The 22,326-nt window shown below is 44.6% G+C and overlaps 1 protein-coding gene across 3 annotated transcripts in view; it reads left to right on the plus strand.

Moving 5' to 3' along the window:
• Positions 1–22,326, plus strand: part of TLK1 (tousled like kinase 1) — a 525,870-nt gene that overhangs the window by 15,256 nt on the left and 488,288 nt on the right. For all 3 annotated transcript variants that reach the window (XM_068245535.1, XM_068245537.1, XM_068245536.1), the window contains exon 2: positions 18,009–18,144. The gene's annotated coding sequence lies outside the window, so the exon portion shown is untranslated. The remainder of the gene's footprint in view (positions 1–18,008; positions 18,145–22,326) is intronic.

Here is a 22,326-nt window from a genome sequence, read left to right on the forward strand (position 1 = left end):
TTTTATCTATAATATATTCCTCCTCTTCCCTTTATTTCCCTGCCTAGCTGAAACATGATCCTCTGCTCACTTGTATTTACAAGCAAGGCTGAGGTGACTCAGGGATTGGTAGAGGAAAGAAAAAAAAGTTAAGGGAAGAAATGACATAAGTATTTAGCCTCAAACTGTGGGAAAAGACATGGTTCCCACCAGGAACAGAATTCTCTACATTTACTATATAACATTTGCTGAAATCAAAACGTGGACAGTACAATACATGTGTTATGTAAGTAGATCAAATATGTATCTACTTATATATGTGTTTTTTTTCCCTGGCATAGTATGGCTGATCCTACTGCTTTAATGGGAACCAAGCAGCATTTTACCCCACATGGCATTTTAATAGCTTATTAAAAATGCATGCTAACAATGTGGCTCATTAATGAGAAAATTCCATTCTATTGCTATTAGAAACCAACACAAACTGCAGAAAAAAAAACCTGCTTGGATCCCTTTAAGGTGAATTAAGGACATAAATACAAATAATGCCACCTCATGTTCACACCCCTTCACCTTCCTGTCTGCTCTTCTCCTGGAAAGCACTTTTTCATTGACCTGAAAAAGCACTGTGCTCCCGCAAAACGTGTTGTCTGTTGCTTTGTGCTTATTTCCAATAAAAGTGATTATAACTCTACAAGCAGTCATCTATGAGGTAAGGCCAACACTTACTTTTTTTAAAACTTTTTTTTAAAATATATTTTTACATCATCCTGGGCACTACTAGTGATTGTTCCTACTGATCACCTGGTTGAGTGGTGACCCCTTCACCATCGACATGGCAGAGGGCCCGTGTATCTGCTGAGGGCTACATAAGTGTGATCATCACTGCCCACCCATTACAAGTGTGGCCACAACAACACCTGTTCTGGAGGGGAGACTTCTCTATTGTAGAAAGAAAGGTTGGTAAATTAGAGCTCCCCACAGCTTAGACCATCTTGTGACTGCAGAGTAAGCTCAGCTCCCCCCCCCCCCCCCCCCCCCCCCCCCCAGTAGTTACACCTCAGAGCTGGAACTTCTCTAAGCAAACCTTTTACAGTATTAACCACTTTGCACCCAAATCTTTTTTCCCACTTATGGACCAGAGCAGTTTTGACAGTTTAGCTATGTCCTTATTTAATCAGAAATAACTTTATCCCTACTTCTGACACAGAAATGAAATATATATTGTTTTTTTCAAGACAAACTAGGCTTTCATTGTATCTCATTTTTTCCCTCTAACAATTTTTTCTATGAATTTTAATGGGAAAACAAGGAAAAAAATAGAAAAAAACACATTATTTCTCAGTTTTACCAATTCCAGTTTAAAAATAAAAAGTGCTACTGTATGTGAGAGAACGCGGAAAAGCCGCCGCATGTACTGACAGTAAGGCGGCTGATTCCGCGTCCAGCGCGGCGGTTTGCACGCAGCAGCGTGCAGCTAGTGTGGCTGAGCCTGTTAGTTCACACAGGTTTAGGCGCGCGCTGAAAGGCAGAACTTTTATGATGGTCAAGGAGGGATCAGCTGACCAGGCCGGTCAGCTGACCTCAGAGCTGGTAACCATTGGTTGATCACTTCAGGGTGGCGCCAGAGAGCACTGCTCTATATATGGTTACTTCTGGCCACTCTCAAATTGTCTGCCGTTGCGATCACTACGTGGAAGCGCTCAGACCTTAGTCAGATCCAACAGTATGTTTGAACCAGGAGGACCTGGGAATTCACACTGAGCCAGATTACTTGTATTATCAACAAGGAGGAAAGCTGGCACATCCAAAATCAATCTTTATTAGTTTCATGTAAAAATATGGCCAACGTTTCGGAGCCGCGTAGGGCCCCTTTGTCAAGGCAATATTTGCTCTGAGACAAAGATCTGTTTGTTGCTGCAAAAAATTGTACGTAGGGATTCGGGAGTCTGGCTCCTCTAAAACACTCGCTATCAGCGATGTGTATCTGTCTGGGGCAGCAGCAGTCTGGGCATTATGAGTACCTAGTGATGCCCTTCGGGTTGTGTAACGCCCCGGCCGTCTTCCAAGAGCTGATTAATGAGGTGTTCAGAGAGGTATTAGGCAAATTCGTCTTGGTGTTTTTAGACGACATACTAATTTTCTCGTCCAACCTCTCAGAACACAGAAAGCATGTTAAGTTTGTGTTGCGAAAGTTAAGACAAAATATGCTGTATGCTAAATTGGAGAAGTGCATTTTTGAAGTGACCTCTATCGCCTTTCTGGGGTACATAATTTCGACCTCTGGCCTCTCTATGGACCTTGGAAAAGTTTCAGCTGTCTTGGAGTGGCCCCAACCTGTAGGGCTGAAAGCTCTCCAGAGATTCCTGGGGTTCGCCAACTACTATAGGAGGTTCATAAAGGGGTACTCTACGGTGATTTCACCTCTCACCAGTCTCACCAAAAAAGGGGCAGACACTCACCACTGGTCCCCTGAGGCCCATGCTGCTTTCTCCACCCTCAAGAAACTGTTCTGTTCTGCACCCATACTGAGACATGTTGACATCTCCTTTCCCTTTATCGTGGAGGTAGATGCCTCAGAGGTAGGGGTAGGGGCTGTGCTGTCTCAGCGTTCCGGTTTGCAGGGAAAACTGCATCCTTGTGCCTATTTCTCCAGTAGGTTTTCACCCGCAGAGAAAAACTACAATATAGGCAATAGGGAACTTCTAGCCATCAAATTGGCCTTTGAGGAATGGCGACATTGGCTAGAAGGGGCAGAACATACCATTACGGTTTACACTGACCACAAGAATTTGGAGTACATTAAAGGCGCTAAGAGACTTACCCCCCGACAGGCCCGGTGGTCATTATTTTTCTCAAGATTCAGATTTGTAATCATGTATACCCCTGGTAGAAAGAGCATCAAGGCTGATGCCTTATCCAGATGTTTTGAGCCCGAGACAGCACAGCCCTCAGACCCAGAAACCGTTGTTCCTCAAAAGATGGTTCTGGCAGCCACTGAGACCTGGAAAGACTGGACAGTCACGTTGGGTCCGTTCCAACAAGATGTACCAGAGGGGAAGCCTGAGGGGGTCATGTTTGTACCATTGCCTTTTCGCTTACAAATATTGCAGCTGTTCCATTCCCACAAGAATGCTGGGCATCCGGGGGCCACCAGAACTCAAGATCTTATTGCTAGATGTGCTTGGTGGCCGTCATTGGCAACTGACTGCAAGGAATATGTGAGGGAATGTGCAGTGTGTGCTAGGAGCAAACCCTCCCATCAGGCACCTGTTGGAACATTGCAGCCTCTGCCGGTCCCGAGTAAACCATGGACCCATTTGTCCATGGATTTTGTGGGCGAGCTCCCCAGGTCTGAGGGCATGACGGTCATTTGGGTGGTAGTCGATCGATTCAGTAAGATGGCCCATTTTGTCCCCCTGAAAGGACTCCCCTCGGCCCAGGAATTGGCCGATCTCTTCATCCAGCATGTTTTCCGGCTGCATGGCATTCCGGAAAATATAGTGTCAGATCGGGGAGTCCAATTTGTTTCCAAGTTTTGGAGGGCATTCTGCCATCAGTTAGACATGGAGCTTTCTTTCTCATCAGGCTACCACCCACAGACCAATGGCCAGACCGAAAGAACGAATCAGTCTCTGGAACAATTTCTGAGGTGTTATGTTGCAGATGCATAAACCGACTGGGTCAAATTTTTGCCTTTGGCAGAATTTGCACACAACAATCTGAAGAGTTCCTCCTCAGGATTTTCCCCATTTCAGGTGGTGACGGGAAGTTTACCTAAGTTCACCCCATTGCCAGTGGCTTCTACTCTGTTTCCAGCACTGGAGAACTGGCAGAAGTCTTTGAAACAGATTTGGGGAATGGTTGAAAGAAATCTGGGGAGGGCTTTTCAGAACCAGAAAAAACAGGCTGACAAGAGACGTTCCATAGAATGGGAATTTCTTCCAGGAGACTTGGTCTGGGTGTCCACGTGACATTTGGCTCTAAAGCAACTGTCACCCAAGTTAGGTCCTAGATTTGTGGGTCCTTTTCCAGTAGCCAGGAAAATCAATAATGTTACTTATGCCATTGATCTCCCTACCCGCATGCGAGGTGTGAGATCATTTCATGTGTCCTTGCTCAAGCTGGCAGTGCACATGCCAACAGTCCTCCCCCCCCGTGTTGATTGATGACCAACCTGAGTATGAAATTGAAAAGATTCTGGACTCACGGCTTGTGCAGAACTCCGTGCATGTATTTGGTTCACTGGAAGGGGTATGGCATAGAGGAAAGAACTTGGGTGCCAGACTGTCGTATGCAGTTGAAAAAGGAATTCCATAACATGCATCCTGGGAAGCCGGGTAGGAGATGTCCGGAGTCCACTCCTCAGGGGGGGGGTACTGTGAGAGAACGCGGAAAAGCCGCCGCGTGTACTGACAGCAAGGCGGCTGATTCCGCGTCCAACGCGGCGGTTTGCACGCAGCAGCGTGCAGCTAGTGTGGCTGAGCCTGTTAGTTCACACAGGTTTAGGAATACGCGCGCGCGCTGAAAGGCAGAACTTTTATGATGGTCAAGGGGGGATCAGCTGACCAGGCCGGTCAGCTGACCTCAGAGCTGGTAACCATTGGTTGATCACTTCAGGGTGGCGCGAGAGAGCACTGCTCTATATATGGTTACTGCTGGCCACTCTCAAATTGTCTGCCGTAGCGATCACTACGTGGAAGCACTCAGACCTTAGTCAGATCCAACAGTGTGTTTGAACCAGAAGGACCTGGGAATTCACACTGAGCCAGATTACTTGTATTATCATTCTGCTATACTCCAGACTAGTTCCAGGGTGTAGAGACCACGGACCTCACACCCAAGACTAGGGAACTTGTATTATCATTCTGTTATACTTCAGACTAATTCCAGGGTGTAGAGACCACAGACCTCACACCCAAGACTAGGGAACTTGTATTATCATTCTGTTATACTTCCGACTAGTTCCAGGGTTTAGAGACCACGGACCTCACACCCAAGACTAGGGAACTTGTATTATCATTCTGTTATACTTCAGACTAATTCCAGGGTGTAGAGACCACAGACCTCACACCCAAGACTAGGGAACTTGTATTATCATTCTGTTATACTTCCGACTAGTTCCAGGGTTTAGAGACCACGGACCTCACACCCAAGACTAGGGAACTTGTATTATCATTCTGTTATACTTCAGACTAATTCCAGGGTGTAGAGACCACGGACCTCGCACCCAAGACTAGGGAACTTGTATTATCATTCTGTTATACTTCAGACTAGTTCCAGGGTGTAGAGACCACGGACCTCACACCCAAGACTAGGGAACTTGTGTTATCGTTCTGTTATACATCAGACTAGTTCCAGGGTGTAGAGACCACGGACCTCACACCCAAGACTAGGCATTGTTTGATATTTGTTATGACCTGTTGCTTTCCTGACTATCCCTCTGCTTTCTGATTCGGTACCACGCATATCTGATTTCACGTTGCCAAACCCTGCCTGTCTTGGATACCGAATCAGCCTTCTGTCTTTGTACTTTATCTGTCTGTGTGTTGCCGACCTGGCTTGCCCGACCTCAAGAGCTATCTCTCTCCACTTAAGAGATAGCCTTCAAGATCAGTCAGTGACATCCACCTTCAGCTGTCACTCACTCTCTGGTCCTTCCTACCTTCAGCCTGACTCCACCCCTTGGAGAGTCTCAGGCTACTGGAAGGTTTCTGTACCCTCCATAGCAGTATCTTCTGTACTGCTTAGGGTCACCTGTTCATCAGGTGGGTTGCTCAAAGTCGTACTGTTACACCAAACACTCACCATATATATATCTAGAGGTGTCCAGATGTTAGCACTATATCTGTATTATTGGTGATTCTGCAGATCATCCATAATCAGGTATAGATCTGTATTCTTGGTGATACTGCAGATCACCAATAATCAGATTCTCTCTGCGTGCCGACACCGATCGTACACTGTAGATAAAAAAACACAAATTTTGTTTGGCTATTCTTACCGCTTATCACAAAACTTAGATTATGTTCCTGTCACAATTTATGGTGAAGATATTTGATTCTGAAATAATGCTACAGAGTGTATTTTTCAATATTAACTGAGAAAATAAAAGTATTTTTAATAGTAAAAATCAATCTCATTAGCTCAGGAAACATATATTCCCGTTCACCAATTAGTGCTGCATCAGATAGTGCCAGAAATCCAATCCTGCCCATCACTGCTTCTGCTACAAGACTTATATCTACTGACCTGTGGCTTAGATGAAGTCACAGAGGACGTAGATATAGTGTGGTGGTGGATAAAGTGGTTAAAGTCTGAAATATTTGTTCAACAGCTTAATATTGCCCATGTAGTTGTTTCACCTGCAGGGCCAGATTTACATCTCCAGGGCCTCTCAGAACACAGAAAGCATGTTAAGTTTGTGTTGCGAAAGTTAAGACAAAATATGCTGTATGCTAAATTGGAGAAGTGCATTTTTGAAGTGACCTCTATCGCCTTTCTGGGGTACATAATTTCGACCTCTGGCCTCTCTATGGACCTTGGAAAAGTTTCAGCTGTCTTGGAGTGGCCCCAACCTGTAGGGCTGAAAGCTCTCCAGAGATTCCTGGGGTTCGCCAACTACTATAGGAGGTTCATAAAGGGGTACTCTACGGTGATTTCACCTCTCACCAGTCTCACCAAAAAAGGGGCAGACACTCACCACTGGTCCCCTGAGGCCCATGCTGCTTTCTCCACCCTCAAGAAACTGTTCTGTTCTGCACCCATACTGAGACATGTTGACATCTCCTTTCCCTTTATCGTGGAGGTAGATGCCTCAGAGGTAGGGGTAGGGGCTGTGCTGTCTCAGCGTTCCGGTTTGCAGGGAAAACTGCATCCTTGTGCCTATTTCTCCAGTAGGTTTTCACCCGCAGAGAAAAACTACAATATAGGCAATAGGGAACTTCTAGCCATCAAATTGGCCTTTGAGGAATGGCGACATTGGCTAGAAGGGGCAGAACATACCATTACGGTTTACACTGACCACAAGAATTTGGAGTACATTAAAGGCGCTAAGAGACTTACCCCCCGACAGGCCCGGTGGTCATTATTTTTCTCAAGATTCAGATTTGTAATCATGTATACCCCTGGTAGAAAGAGCATCAAGGCTGATGCCTTATCCAGATGTTTTGAGCCCGAGACAGCACAGCCCTCAGACCCAGAAACCGTTGTTCCTCAAAAGATGGTTCTGGCAGCCACTGAGACCTGGAAAGACTGGACAGTCACGTTGGGTCCGTTCCAACAAGATGTACCAGAGGGGAAGCCTGAGGGGGTCATGTTTGTACCATTGCCTTTTCGCTTACAAATATTGCAGCTGTTCCATTCCCACAAGAATGCTGGGCATCCGGGGGCCACCAGAACTCAAGATCTTATTGCTAGATGTGCTTGGTGGCCGTCATTGGCAACTGACTGCAAGGAATATGTGAGGGAATGTGCAGTGTGTGCTAGGAGCAAACCCTCCCATCAGGCACCTGTTGGAACATTGCAGCCTCTGCCGGTCCCGAGTAAACCATGGACCCATTTGTCCATGGATTTTGTGGGCGAGCTCCCCAGGTCTGAGGGCATGACGGTCATTTGGGTGGTAGTCGATCGATTCAGTAAGATGGCCCATTTTGTCCCCCTGAAAGGACTCCCCTCGGCCCAGGAATTGGCCGATCTCTTCATCCAGCATGTTTTCCGGCTGCATGGCATTCCGGAAAATATAGTGTCAGATCGGGGAGTCCAATTTGTTTCCAAGTTTTGGAGGGCATTCTGCCATCAGTTAGACATGGAGCTTTCTTTCTCATCAGGCTACCACCCACAGACCAATGGCCAGACCGAAAGAACGAATCAGTCTCTGGAACAATTTCTGAGGTGTTATGTTGCAGATGCATAAACCGACTGGGTCAAATTTTTGCCTTTGGCAGAATTTGCACACAACAATCTGAAGAGTTCCTCCTCAGGATTTTCCCCATTTCAGGTGGTGACGGGAAGTTTACCTAAGTTCACCCCATTGCCAGTGGCTTCTACTCTGTTTCCAGCACTGGAGAACTGGCAGAAGTCTTTGAAACAGATTTGGGGAATGGTTGAAAGAAATCTGGGGAGGGCTTTTCAGAACCAGAAAAAACAGGCTGACAAGAGACGTTCCATAGAATGGGAATTTCTTCCAGGAGACTTGGTCTGGGTGTCCACGTGACATTTGGCTCTAAAGCAACTGTCACCCAAGTTAGGTCCTAGATTTGTGGGTCCTTTTCCAGTAGCCAGGAAAATCAATAATGTTACTTATGCCATTGATCTCCCTACCCGCATGCGAGGTGTGAGATCATTTCATGTGTCCTTGCTCAAGCTGGCAGTGCACATGCCAACAGTCCTCCCCCCCCGTGTTGATTGATGACCAACCTGAGTATGAAATTGAAAAGATTCTGGACTCACGGCTTGTGCAGAACTCCGTGCATGTATTTGGTTCACTGGAAGGGGTATGGCATAGAGGAAAGAACTTGGGTGCCAGACTGTCGTATGCAGTTGAAAAAGGAATTCCATAACATGCATCCTGGGAAGCCGGGTAGGAGATGTCCGGAGTCCACTCCTCAGGGGGGGGGTACTGTGAGAGAACGCGGAAAAGCCGCCGCGTGTACTGACAGCAAGGCGGCTGATTCCGCGTCCAACGCGGCGGTTTGCACGCAGCAGCGTGCAGCTAGTGTGGCTGAGCCTGTTAGTTCACACAGGTTTAGGAATACGCGCGCGCGCTGAAAGGCAGAACTTTTATGATGGTCAAGGGGGGATCAGCTGACCAGGCCGGTCAGCTGACCTCAGAGCTGGTAACCATTGGTTGATCACTTCAGGGTGGCGCGAGAGAGCACTGCTCTATATATGGTTACTGCTGGCCACTCTCAAATTGTCTGCCGTAGCGATCACTACGTGGAAGCACTCAGACCTTAGTCAGATCCAACAGTGTGTTTGAACCAGAAGGACCTGGGAATTCACACTGAGCCAGATTACTTGTATTATCATTCTGCTATACTCCAGACTAGTTCCAGGGTGTAGAGACCACGGACCTCACACCCAAGACTAGGGAACTTGTATTATCATTCTGTTATACTTCAGACTAATTCCAGGGTGTAGAGACCACAGACCTCACACCCAAGACTAGGGAACTTGTATTATCATTCTGTTATACTTCCGACTAGTTCCAGGGTTTAGAGACCACGGACCTCACACCCAAGACTAGGGAACTTGTATTATCATTCTGTTATACTTCAGACTAATTCCAGGGTGTAGAGACCACGGACCTCGCACCCAAGACTAGGGAACTTGTATTATCATTCTGTTATACTTCAGACTAGTTCCAGGGTGTAGAGACCACGGACCTCACACCCAAGACTAGGGAACTTGTGTTATCGTTCTGTTATACATCAGACTAGTTCCAGGGTGTAGAGACCACGGACCTCACACCCAAGACTAGGCATTGTTTGATATTTGTTATGACCTGTTGCTTTCCTGACTATCCCTCTGCTTTCTGATTCGGTACCACGCATATCTGATTTCACGTTGCCAAACCCTGCCTGTCTTGGATACCGAATCAGCCTTCTGTCTTTGTACTTTATCTGTCTGTGTGTTGCCGACCTGGCTTGCCCGACCTCAAGAGCTATCTCTCTCCACTTAAGAGATAGCCTTCAAGATCAGTCAGTGACATCCACCTTCAGCTGTCACTCACTCTCTGGTCCTTCCTACCTTCAGCCTGACTCCACCCCTTGGAGAGTCTCAGGCTACTGGAAGGTTTCTGTACCCTCCATAGCAGTATCTTCTGTACTGCTTAGGGTCACCTGTTCATCAGGTGGGTTGCTCAAAGTCGTACTGTTACACCAAACACTCACCATATATATATCTAGAGGTGTCCAGATGTTAGCACTATATCTGTATTATTGGTGATTCTGCAGATCATCCATAATCAGGTATAGATCTGTATTCTTGGTGATACTGCAGATCACCAATAATCAGATTCTCTCTGCGTGCCGACACCGATCGTACACTGTAGATAAAAAACACAAATTTTGTTTGGCTATTCTTACCGCTTATCACAAAACTTAGATTATGTTCCTGTCACAATTTATGGTGAAGATATTTGATTCTGAAATAATGCTACAGAGTGTATTTTTCAATATTAACTGAGAAAATAAAAGTATTTTTAATAGTAAAAATCAATCTCATTAGCTCAGGAAACATATATTCCCGTTCACCAATTAGTGCTGCATCAGATAGTGCCAGAAATCCAATCCTGCCCATCACTGCTTCTGCTACAAGACTTATATCTACTGACCTGTGGCTTAGATGAAGTCACAGAGGACGTAGATATAGTGTGGTGGTGGATAAAGTGGTTAAAGTCTGAAATATTTGTTCAACAGCTTAATATTGCCCATGTAGTTGTTTCACCTGCAGGGCCAGATTTACATCTCCAGGGCCTACAGGCACAAGTTATGTTCTGTACACTGTAAGTGTCTTCAGCTTGTTGCACTGTAACACTGGTGGAGATCCTCAAGGCACGTTTTCCATGATGGCCGTCACATTCTGTCTCTTCCAATTATATGCACTGTGGGAAGGTAAGGGGAGTGGCTTTGATTAACACTTACCTTTCCTGTGACAGGAAGCAATGGAACAGATGGCCATCTGAGGACTGGGACATTAATGGAACATATTGTAGATAAGAAACCAGAACAATAGAAAAAAAATAGAAGACTAAGGCCCACTGGAAGTCTTCCAGAGAATATAGAGCTTTCTTCCGACAGGTTCATTTCATATTTGCTCATATTTATGTGGTTGTGCCTTATGTTGTTTTTGCTTGCACATTAGACATCCTGGCTCTACGCTCTCACTAATTGGACAGTTGGAGCTCTACAGACTGTCATTTGGTAGAGGTAAATTAAAATTTATGGTTCATGCTTATCTCTCTGGCAGCCAATGCTGGCAGTGATAAGCAAAAAACAAAAATATCCAAGCTGATCCACTTGATGCTTCTAGTTGCTGGATATAAATTCAACAGCAGCTAGGATTGATAGGCTCAACTTATTTTCTTTCCTGAATGAATGCATGTTGAGAGAATTTATTACTGGACCTACCTTCTGTAATGTATGGTCATTGTGCACATCCTCCACCAGCCCATGTTTGGAGCACCTTTTAAAAGGAACTCGAGGTGTGAGACCTATGGAAGCTGCCATAATTATTTCCTTTTAAACAATACCAGTTGCCAGGCAGTGCTGCTAATCTTCCTGGTCATTTGAGTCTAAATCACAAGCATGCAGATAATCTTGCCAGATTTATCATAGACATCTGATCTGCATGCTTGTTCAGGGTTTATGGCTCCACTCACCAGTCTCGGCCAGGAGAGTCACGCATCCTTCAGGCGGGGGTGGAGTTAGAGGCGGCGCCACACGCACACACACATTAAACAAAGCATGCGGCTGCTGCTATAGAGAGGAGCGGGCCAGACGAGGAGGAGGAGGTTGAATGGGTGGGAGCTAGTAACAAGAAAAACAGTGTAGAACACTGTTTTCAAAGTTATAGGCTGGGCCTGGGACTTTGGGCGGGACGGGGCAGGTACATAGAGGCGGCGAAGCATGTGGTGTATACCACGAGCAGACAGGAGGCCACGCAGCTGATTGTAGTAGCGGCGGTCAGCTGCAGTCTCCCACCTTTCATGCCGCTCCAAGCAACCGCTTGTACAGCCAGGCACTTAAAGGACTACTGTAGTGGGGGGTAGGGGGAAAAAGAGTTGAACTTACCCAGGGCTTCTAATGGTCCCCCGCAGATGTTTTGCACCCGTGCAGCCACTCACCGATGCTCCGGTCCCCGCTTACGGTTCACCTCTGGAGTTTCCGATTTGAAAGTCAGAAAACCACTGCGCCTGCGCGGCCGTGTCCTTGCTCCCACTACCGTCACCAGCAGCATACTGTGCAGGCGCAGACCGTACTGGGCTTGCGCAATACACTCCTGGTGACGTCAGCGGGAGCCAGGGCACGGCTGCGCAGGCGCAGTGATTTTCCAACTTTCAAGTTGGAATTTCCAGGAGGGAAACGGAAGCGGGGACCGGAGCTTTGGTGAGTGGCTGCATGGGTGCAGGTCATCTGCAGGTCATCTGCGGGGGACCATTAGAAGCCCCAGGTAAGTTCAACTCTTTTTCTACCTACCCCCCTACAGTAGTCCTTTAAGGTGCCCCTGACTATTACTACACTCACCGAATGGATTATTAGGAACACCTATTCAGGGTTTATGGCTCCACTCACCAGTCTCGGCCAGGAGAGTCACGCATCCTTCAGGCGGGGGTGGAGTTAGAGGCGGCGCCACACGCACACACACATTAAACAAAGCATGCGGCTGCTGCTATAGAGAGGAGCGGGCCAGACGAGGAGGAGGAGGTTGAATGGGTGGGAGCTAGTAACAAGAAAAGCAGTGTAGAACACTGTTTTCAAAGTTATAGGCTGGGCCTGGGACTTTGGGCGGGACGGGGCAGGTACATAGAGGCGGCGAAGCATGTGGTGTATACCACGGCGCAGACAGGAGGCCACGCAGCTGATTGTAGTAGCGGCGGTCAGCTGCAGTCTCCCACCTTTCATGCCGCTCCAAGCAACCGCTTGTACAGCCAGGCACTTAAAGGACTACTGTAGTGGGGGGTAGGGGGAAAAAGAGTTGAACTTACCCAGGGCTTCTAATGGTCCCCCGCAGATGTTTTGCACCCGTGCAGCCACTCACCGATGCTCCGGTCCCCGCTTACGGTTCACCTCTGGAGTTTCCGATTTTAAAGTCAGAAAACCACTGCGCCTGCGCGGCCGTGTCCTTGCTCCCACTGCCGTCACCAGCAGCATACTGTGCAGGCGCAGACCGTACTGGGCTTGCGCAATACACTCCTGGTGACGTCAGCGGGAGCCAGGGCATGGCTGCGCAGGCGCAGTGATTTTCCAACTTTCAAGTTGGAATTTCCAGGAGGGAAACGGAAGCGGGGACCGGAGCGTCGGTGAGTGGCTGCATGGGTGCAGGTCATCTGCGGGGGACCATTAGAAGCCCCAGGTAAGTTCAACTCTTTTTCTACCTACCCCCCTACAGTAGTCCTTTAAGGTGCCCCTGACTATTACTACACTCACCGAATGGATTATTAGGAACACCTATTCAATTTCTCATTAATGCAATTATCTAATCAACCAATCACATGGCAGTTGCTTCAATGCATTTAGGGGTGTGTTCCTGGTCAAGACAATCTCCGGAACTCCAAACTGAATGTCAGAATGGGAAAGAAAGGTTATTTAAGCAATTTTTAGCGTGGCATGGTTGTTGGTGCCAGACGGGCCGGTCTGAGTATTTTACAATCTGCTCAGTTACTGGGATTTTTTCATGCACAACCATTTCTAGGGTTTACAAAGAATGGTGTAAAAAGGGAGAAACATCCAGTATGCGGCAGTCCTGTGGGCAAAAATGCCTTGTTGATACTAGAGGTCTAAGGAGAATGGGCCAACTGATTCAAGCTGATAAAAGAGAAACGTTGACTGAAAAAACAAGTTACAACAACAATAATAAGTTACAACCGAGGTATGCAGCAAAGCATTTGTGAAGCCACAACATGTACAACCTTGAGGCGAATGGGCTACAACAGCAGAAGACCCCACCGGGTATCGCTCATCTCCACTACAAATAGGAAAAAGAGGCTATAATTTGCACGAGTTCATCAAAATTGGACAGTTGAAGACTTATTTGAAAGGAACACTATTGACTACCATGTTTTTTTTTAAATTGAGATGAGAATAGTTTGGGAAGTGCTGCTAAGTACTGGTGTATCGCTTGATTTACTGTTACCAAATTCCTTTCACACTTCACTGATGGCAAATCTGATGGACCAGTGAACCATAAGGGGAGGGGGATTCCCTCACACTACATCTGTTAACCCTATGTGTGAGATAAGTCTCACTAGCTTAACTGCAGCTGCCCGTGTCTCTCTGAATGAGCTGTCTGCACAGAGAGCAGAGGAGAAATGTATCTTGTGTGTAATTGTGTGTGACACCTGTCACCTGAGGCTTTTCATATAACTCTGTAGTCTCACATGCTAACTTGAAAAGAAAATCACTGGCCCTGTCATACAGAAGCACAGGCACGCACCTTTGCAAATGAATCATCCCAATGCAGCAAAAATCTACACTCAACGAATTACAGCTTTTGCCTCTGATATTTAACAAGAAAAGTAGGAAAATGTTTACACAGCTACCCAGACAGTATTTGTACATTGTCATTTTAGAACACTTGTGTAATGAGCGCAGCTGAGCAGGACTGCATCGCCACCGCGGCTGCCTCTGGGTCCCTGCCCGTCTCTCTGGCGTCTAGGACGCCGGGGACGGAACTGACTTTTCCCTGTAGGGTCGCTGCGCATAGACAGGACCTTTATGCGGGGAGAGGGATCGTCAGCTGACCTGCTGGTCAGCTGATGGCAGAGGAGACTCACGGCGCCCCGGATTGGCTGGCTGCACGGGGGCGTGCCAGTGAGGTCTCCTCTGCTTCTTAAGCCTTCGGGCTTCAGTCTGGCGCTGTCTGTTGTCGTGAATGCTTGTGTGTCAGCGCTCAGACCAAGCTTAGGATTACTGTGTCATTTCTGTGTTATACTTTAGACCAGTTCCAGGGTGTCGAGACCAGGGACCTCACACCCAAGCTTAGGATTACTGTATCATTACTGTGTTATACTTTAGACCAGTTCCAGGGTGTTGAGACCAGGGACCTCACACCCAAGCTTAGGATTACTGTGTCATTTCTGTGTTATACTTTAGACCAGTTCCAGGGTGTCGAGACCAGGGACCTCACACCCAAGCTTAGGATTACTGTATCATTATTGTGTTATACTTTAGACCAGTTCCAGGGTGCTGAGACCAGGGACCTCACACCCCAGCTTAGGATTATTGTGTCATTACTGTATTATACTTTAGACCAGTTCCGGGGTGTTGAGACCAAGGACCTCACACCCAAGTTTAGGATTACTGTGTCGTTACTGTCTTCTCTGTTAGACTAGATCCCAGGTGTGATGCTAAGGATTTCACACCTAGACTAGGATATTGCTTTATGGCTTCTGTTATCTGTTAGACTAGTTCCCGGGTGTTGATGCCAAGGACTTCACACCTAGACTAGGAGATTGTATTGTATGGATTTCTGTGTATGACTCTTGGCTAACCAGTCTGACTCTGATCCTGTTTTCTGATCTTGTGCTTCCGCCTGTCTGTCTTCTAGTTGCTGAACCTCTGCTTGATTACCGATTACTCTCTTGTCTCACGATTCTGTACCGATACTTGCCTCTCTGTTGCCGAGCCTTGCCTGTCAGACTACTCTACTCACCAGTGGGCCGTCGCCACTGGTGAGGTGCTGGCTTCACCAGCTCTGCTGGTGAAGTTGTTCTGTAGTGCAGTTCTGTTTGTGTCTCACGTTATCACTAGCCTGCAGTATTGTCTGAATCACCCGCTCCTCGGGAGATTCTATTCCAGTTTCAGTGTCCCCAGCTTGCTGGGGTTTGTACATTATTATTCGGACGGCCTGTGTACCTTGAGTACCTCGCCAGCACCTCTTTAGAGGTCTAGCCTTTATTAGGGTCAGCTAGTGCCAGCCTGCTTCTCTGTAGGGGCCTAGTCTGCGTGGTCTGAGGCTCATCAGCTCCACTGATGAGCACCTGTTATGTATTTATTATCCTCACCTGCTCCACTGGTGAGGTATAGCTTAGTAATTGATGGTACCTTCTCAGATCCTCTGGAAGGTTAACCAAAGCGATTTAAGTCACTTGTGTCACCTTTCCAGCTCCACTGGAAAGGCCTGGGGTAGCTGCTTGCTGCCAGTTAAGCTAGCTCCTCTGATAGGACTAGTTTGCTATCTGGTGTATGTCTGTTATTATCTGTCTGATTGGTTCTTGTCTCTCGCCGGTACCCCTGGCAGAGACTAGCTAAACTACCACCGTATTCTCTGTATCCTTCCCAGCCTCTCTGGGGAGCCTATTGTCTATCCGTCTTGTTTGTATCCAGGTTGTTCCTTACCAACTCCTTTGGTAAGGTCCAGTAAAGTCATTGAAGTTACGGTTGCACCCAAACACTACACACTCTGATCTTGGTCTTGCTATACTGGTATTATTGGTGATTCTGCGGATCACACATAATCGAGTATAGCGTCTGCATTGTTGGTGATTCCGCAGATCACCAATAATCAGACGTCTGAGTTGTGGCACTAAACCGTCACAACTTGGTTATTGATAGTGTTCCTTTAACATGCACATTTCAGCGGATGCAGGAAGGCAATTAAGTTTTGCCAATCAGACTATAGCTGTTAGTTAATTAACCAGCTAATTGGTTTGCAGTTGTTGACTTTGATAGGCTGAATTTGTTTATTTATTTAGCTCAGAAAAAGAAGGAACTTCCCAATGCTGTAATAGTATAGGGGATCTCATTTAAAGCAAAGACAGAAATATTAGTTGTCATGGACTGTTCTAGAGGATCATGTATTATCATTACCTTCATATATCATACTGTATGTAAATTCTGTCCCAGTTGGCGATATCCAGTATGGCAATACATAGAAAATATATTGTTTGTAGGAACTAGACAAGGGCCCAAACAACTCTGGAATATAAATAGAACCCTTAGACATGAGCACCACTGTCTGGTCCATGCAGTCCTTGTATTCTCTATGATAGGGCCCTGACACTGGAGAGCATTTAGTGGGTTGTTTTCGTATTTTAAAAATTGCCTCCATTGACTTACATTAAAATCGTGATAAATTTGCAGCAAATAGCCGCGATTGTGATTTTTCAAAATATCTTGATCGCCGTGATTTTACTGTGATTTTAAAAACGAAAAAAAGCAAAACGCTCTGCAGTGTGAAAGGGAGGGGCTGTTGTACATGGATATGGCAAACGCATGAGGAGCCTCACCTGGAAAGGGAGGCTTTCTGTAAACTTTAAACAAAGGTTGGCCTAGAGCCGGACAAAGTACGAATCTGGCCTTGTGTGTTACTATATTGAACATAGCTGCAGACTGAAAGGAAAGATGTTACCACGTTGTTTCATGGTGTCACCATTGCTTAGGTTATAGGTAGCTGTGTGGTGTGAAGAGGCAGATTGCTGGCACTGATGTACCAAACTAATAAGACAACCCAGCTCCTGACAGTTGCTGGCATATTGCTGTGATCAGCATGCTAGGCACTGTCAGTAATGGTCTCTCTGGCATTTCTTCAGTGTCTCAGTAACATAGTGGGTGGGGTCAGGCTTCTTACACCAGCATGTAATATAGGTTTTGTTTTTTTTTACACAGTTATTACTGTATTAATGTGCTCTTTTTTACAGTATACTCTTTTCCTTCGAGCACCACTTTAAATGTGTGCATATTATTTTATAACATTATAAGGAGTAACATTGCCAGGGGATTTTGTGATACCTGGAGAATTTAGGCTGTAAGTTTTGCACTGGAAACCCCTCCCCCACTGTAAAATTCTATGCATGGCCCTACAAAGGGAGACAAAATAATAGTCCAAGGTCACAAGGAGCTGCTAGTAGTGGGATCTGAAATAAAGCTGTTATTGGTGTACAGCCTGAGCTCTCGTCCTCAAAGCTGCTTCTCCTTATAGTGATTTCAGATACTCAAAAATACTTGGAATTAACAAATCTAGTAGGATATTATTATTTTGCATATTACATTATTATTATGTTATAATCACCATATTTTTATTTTGCCATAGGTTTCATCCTCCTCTTTGTAATTTGATACGATTTTTTTTTTATATATTATTTTTTTTCTTTTTTAGATTTTCTCCTATTTGACCATAGAATGTAAAAAAAAAATATATAATGCAGATATCCCTAATAGCATCCACATCAAAGAGGCATGCTGCTATCAGGCCAGGTTTGCCATTTCCATTAAGATTTTGTTTTTCTTTGTTGCATGCTGAATCCAGGAGCACAGAAGACCATTGCGGTGATATGTATAATGTAGCCCATCTTATGTCACCCACAGACTGAGATTTTCAAGGAAATCAGACACTGAATTAAGCATTCCCAGGCTGCCTGTTCGCAAACATAGAGCTGCTTCGGCTGTCACCTCCCTACGGAGCTGCAGAAAAAATGCTTTGTATCTTCTGGCTCTAGACAAGGTATGTTGGAACATATTTATATGGATTCCTGTGGTATTCTTAAACAAAGTCTTGTGCGAGCGCAACAGGAAATTACACAGCCAAAATTCCTGTTAAAAAAAAAAAAACTAGATCATTTTCCTCTCAAGTACTTGAAATGTAATATTTAGATTTTTTTTGTAAGTATCTATATTTGAATGGTAGCTCGAAAGTAGGTTAGATCTATAAATAATATTTGAAGTGATTTTTGGGTGCTGTATGTCACGATTTTCTGTATGTGTTTGCAGATAGTTATCTGTAACATTATATTCGCAGGCTTTGCACAGGTTTTCCAGCTTGCCCCTGATTTCACCACATCACAATGTAAACTCATGAATATGTATGACTGTACCCAGAATCCTTTGCTCCACCTTTTCATTCTGCACAATGCTCTTACTTCGTAGGAAATATTTTTCTGCCCTCCTGTTTTCTTTTTTTTCTGTTTTTTTTTTTCTTCTTCTCTTTTACTGCTCTAAGTTATTAGTGTTTGTCGTGATGTTGGAGGGATTATTTTGTGTGGAAAAGGTGGAACTTTTTTAGAATAAAAAAATGGCACTTAACTAAGAGGACTATTTTATGTCGGTTTTTCAGTTTAAATGTTTTTTTGCAGTTGTAGCGTTATGATGATGAAATCAATTTAATCTTAATGTATTTATAAACAAGTGAATTTAACTTTCCACTTATTTTTGTGGATCTTTTCATTGATGTACACTAAGTCAACTCAATAACCTGTCTGTTAAAGTGTAACTGTCGGGCATACAATAAAAAATCAGTTCTTTATTTTTATATGGTAAACAAGTAATAAGGATGCTAACCAAGGCAATCCAAAAGTTAAAAATCACTCTTACTTTTCTTCTCCATAAAACATCATTCCCCAGATTCCTTGGCTCTTATTTGGTACACCTGCCGCACAAAGGAAGTTACAGAGCATGCTGGGTTTTCTTTTTTTCTTCTTTACTTTCCCCTCAGACATAACTAATGCAGCCTGATTGGCTGAAGCCTCTTTCCTGTTTTCCCCTCCCACATCTCTGTTTCTCTCTGATTGGCCAGTATTGCTCATGCTGAGACAATGCACTTTCTTCTGCAGAGCTGGGTGGGAGTGTCTGAAGACTAGGAGCAGGGCGGGCAATGATACACAGACAGGAAATTATGTCAGGAATAGCTTCAAGATAGACACAGTCAAAATGGAAAATACTAAGGATTTTCTCTTTTTTTTCCTATAGAAAAATCACTAATGTAAAAATGTGGATAGTGCAATACATATGTTATGTAAGTAGAGCAAGTATTTATCTACTTATATACGGTATGTGTTTTTTCTGAAATAGTATGGCTGACAGCTCCTCTTTAAAGAATCCTCTTTAAAGAATCACTATTACAAAAAAATTGTAAGAAGTAATGTATATCCTCGAATATCATCAAACTCAACCTTCTGTATAAGTCGATCCCAAAATTTGACCCTCTTAAAGTGAACCTTAAGCCGACAAAAAAAAGAGTTTTACTCACCTGGGGCTTCCCTCAGCCCCCTGCAGCTGATCGGTGCCCTCGCCATATCCCTCCGATCCTCCTGTCCCCGCTGGCGGCTACTTCCGGTTTCGCCGCCACCAGCCGTCAGGCTGGGAACGCGAGTGATGCTTCACGTTCCCAACCACAATATCGCCCCCTATACTGTTATTGTGGCAAGGAAGGCTGCAATAGCAGCATAGGGGGAGATATTGTGGCTGGGAACGCGAAGAATCACTCGCGTTTCCAGCCTGACAGCCGGTGACGGCGAAACTGGAAGTAGCCGCCGGCGGGGACAGGAGGATTGGAGGGACACGGCGTGGGCACCGATCAGCTGCAGGGGGCTGAGGGAAGCCCCAGGTGAGTAAAACTCTTTTTTTTTTGTCGTCTCTTGTGTGACACGTTAAGCTGCATTTTTTTTTGTTATAAATCTACCCAGCAAAGTTAATGGTTGTACTTATGGATCAGGAGGAGGAATTGTAACCAAGGGTTGAACTACATCTCAATCAGTAGCTGATTATCCCTTTTTCCATGAGAAATCTTTATCTTTTCTCAAATAGATTATCAAAGGGGGTCTGTATCGCTGATATTGTGGTGAAACCCCTCCCACAGTGTGATGTGAGGACCTAGGTCCTGACAGTTTCTTGTTTGTAATGCTATGTACACACAATGAGATTTTCTGGCAGATTTACTGTCAGATCAATTATTTCGAACACATCCAATCTGTTTTCTGAACGATTTTCGCTAAAATGTTCCATTATTTTCTATGAAAAATCGGTCGTAAAATCAATCCGAAATTACAGGGGTTGGACAAAATAATGGAAACACCTTGAAAATCAACAAAATATATTTTAATATGGTGTAGGTCCACCTTTTGCGGCAATTACAGCCTCAATTCTCCGAGGTATTGATTCATACAAATTGTGAATTATTTCCAAAGGAATTTTAGCACATTCTTCAGTTAAAACACCCTCCAGTTCTTTTAGAGACGATGGCGGCGGAAATCAACTTCTTACTTGAATCTCTAATAACGACCATAAATGCTCAATAATGTTGAGGTCTGGGGAATGTGGTGGCCAGATGAGATGCTCAACTTCATTAGAATGTTCCTCGTGCCATTCTTTAACAATTCTACCTGTATGGATTGGGGCATTATCATGTTTAAAGATGGCATTCCCCTCTGGAAACAGTTCTTGAACCATAGGATGAACTTGGTCGCCCAGAATTCTTAAATAGTCTCTGCTGTTAATTCTTCCATGAAGGAAAATCATTGGCCCGGCGGATTTCCAAGAAATAGCACCCCAGATCATCACAGAACCCCGCCACGTTTTACGGTTGGGAGGAGGCAGTCTGGATGAAATGCTTCTTTCGGCTGTCTCCAAACGTACACTCGGCCGGAGGTCGGAAATAAGGTACACGATGATTCGTCAGAGAAAATCACATGTTTCCACTGCTCAAGGGACCAATTGGGTGGTTTCTACATCACTCTAAACACTTTGAAACATTTGTCTTTGAGAGCAGAGGTTTTCTAATTGCAGTTCGTGGAATCCAGATTTGTGCAGCTCCCGACGAACCGTTTTTGTGGAAACTGGGTTCTGTAGGTGTTCATTCAGCTCTGCAGTGATTTTAGGAGCCGTGGTCTTGCCAGCTTTTCTAACAATTAGATTTAGAGTCCGACGGTCTCTCTCAGACAACTTCTACTTTCGGCCACAACTGTGCTTTGCTGAGGACGTTTTTCCTTCTCTTTCAAAGGCAGTCATTACTTTTGAGACAGTGGGCCATATGCAATTAACTTTTTCTCTTGAGTTTTCTCCTTAGAGAAAATTTTTCATCTTCGATTTAAAATAACTTTTCAGCACTTTTCAACTAAAAAAGTACCAAAAAGTAGGTGAAAAAGTAATATCAAAATTATTTTGAGTTTCTTCTTGCGTTTTGGTGGCTTAAAGAGCATTTTATTGACAAGTTTAAAAATATCACCCAGGAGAAAACTCAGGTGAAAAAGTGAATTGCATATGGGCCAGTACCTCTTGAAATGCCAAGCATTCAGGCAGTTTCTGTTACAGTAGCGCCTGCCATACAAGCACCAACAATTTGGCCTCTTTGAAAGTCTGAGAGATCTGCCATTTTTTATAAATTATAACCAACTTTGGTTTAAATATCTGTAAAAAAAACAATTATTTTAATTAAACATATCAAATAACAAAAATAATAAACAAAAAAATTAACATATGTCAAGTTGTGATTGCTTAAAACATGTTCAAGGATTATGATGCCAAAATGTTAGGTGCTTCCATTATTTTGTCCAACCTCTGTAGATCAGACATGTTGGAAATAATCGGTCTGTCAGCAAATCTGCCAGAAAATCTCTTTGTGTGTACCTAGCATTAGCCTTGTTGCATTGTGGGAATTAACAGCTGTTTCCAACTGGCAAGCAACCAGTATTTCCCTCTGTGCATATATATATATATATATATATATATATATATATATATATATATATATATATATATATAAAACCTTTTAGGCTACATTTCCAATTTTTTATTTTTTTTCGTGTTTATTCTGATTGGCGAAGAATCACATGTGGATCACATGTAAATGTGTGTGCATTTTTATGCAAATTTTCAGAAGTGTAGTTTCCCATTAGTTAAAATTTACATAATT

This window comes from Hyperolius riggenbachi, chromosome 7 (assembly GCF_040937935.1).
Source record: "Hyperolius riggenbachi isolate aHypRig1 chromosome 7, aHypRig1.pri, whole genome shotgun sequence".
Classification (NCBI taxonomy): Eukaryota; Metazoa; Chordata; class Amphibia; order Anura; family Hyperoliidae; genus Hyperolius; species Hyperolius riggenbachi.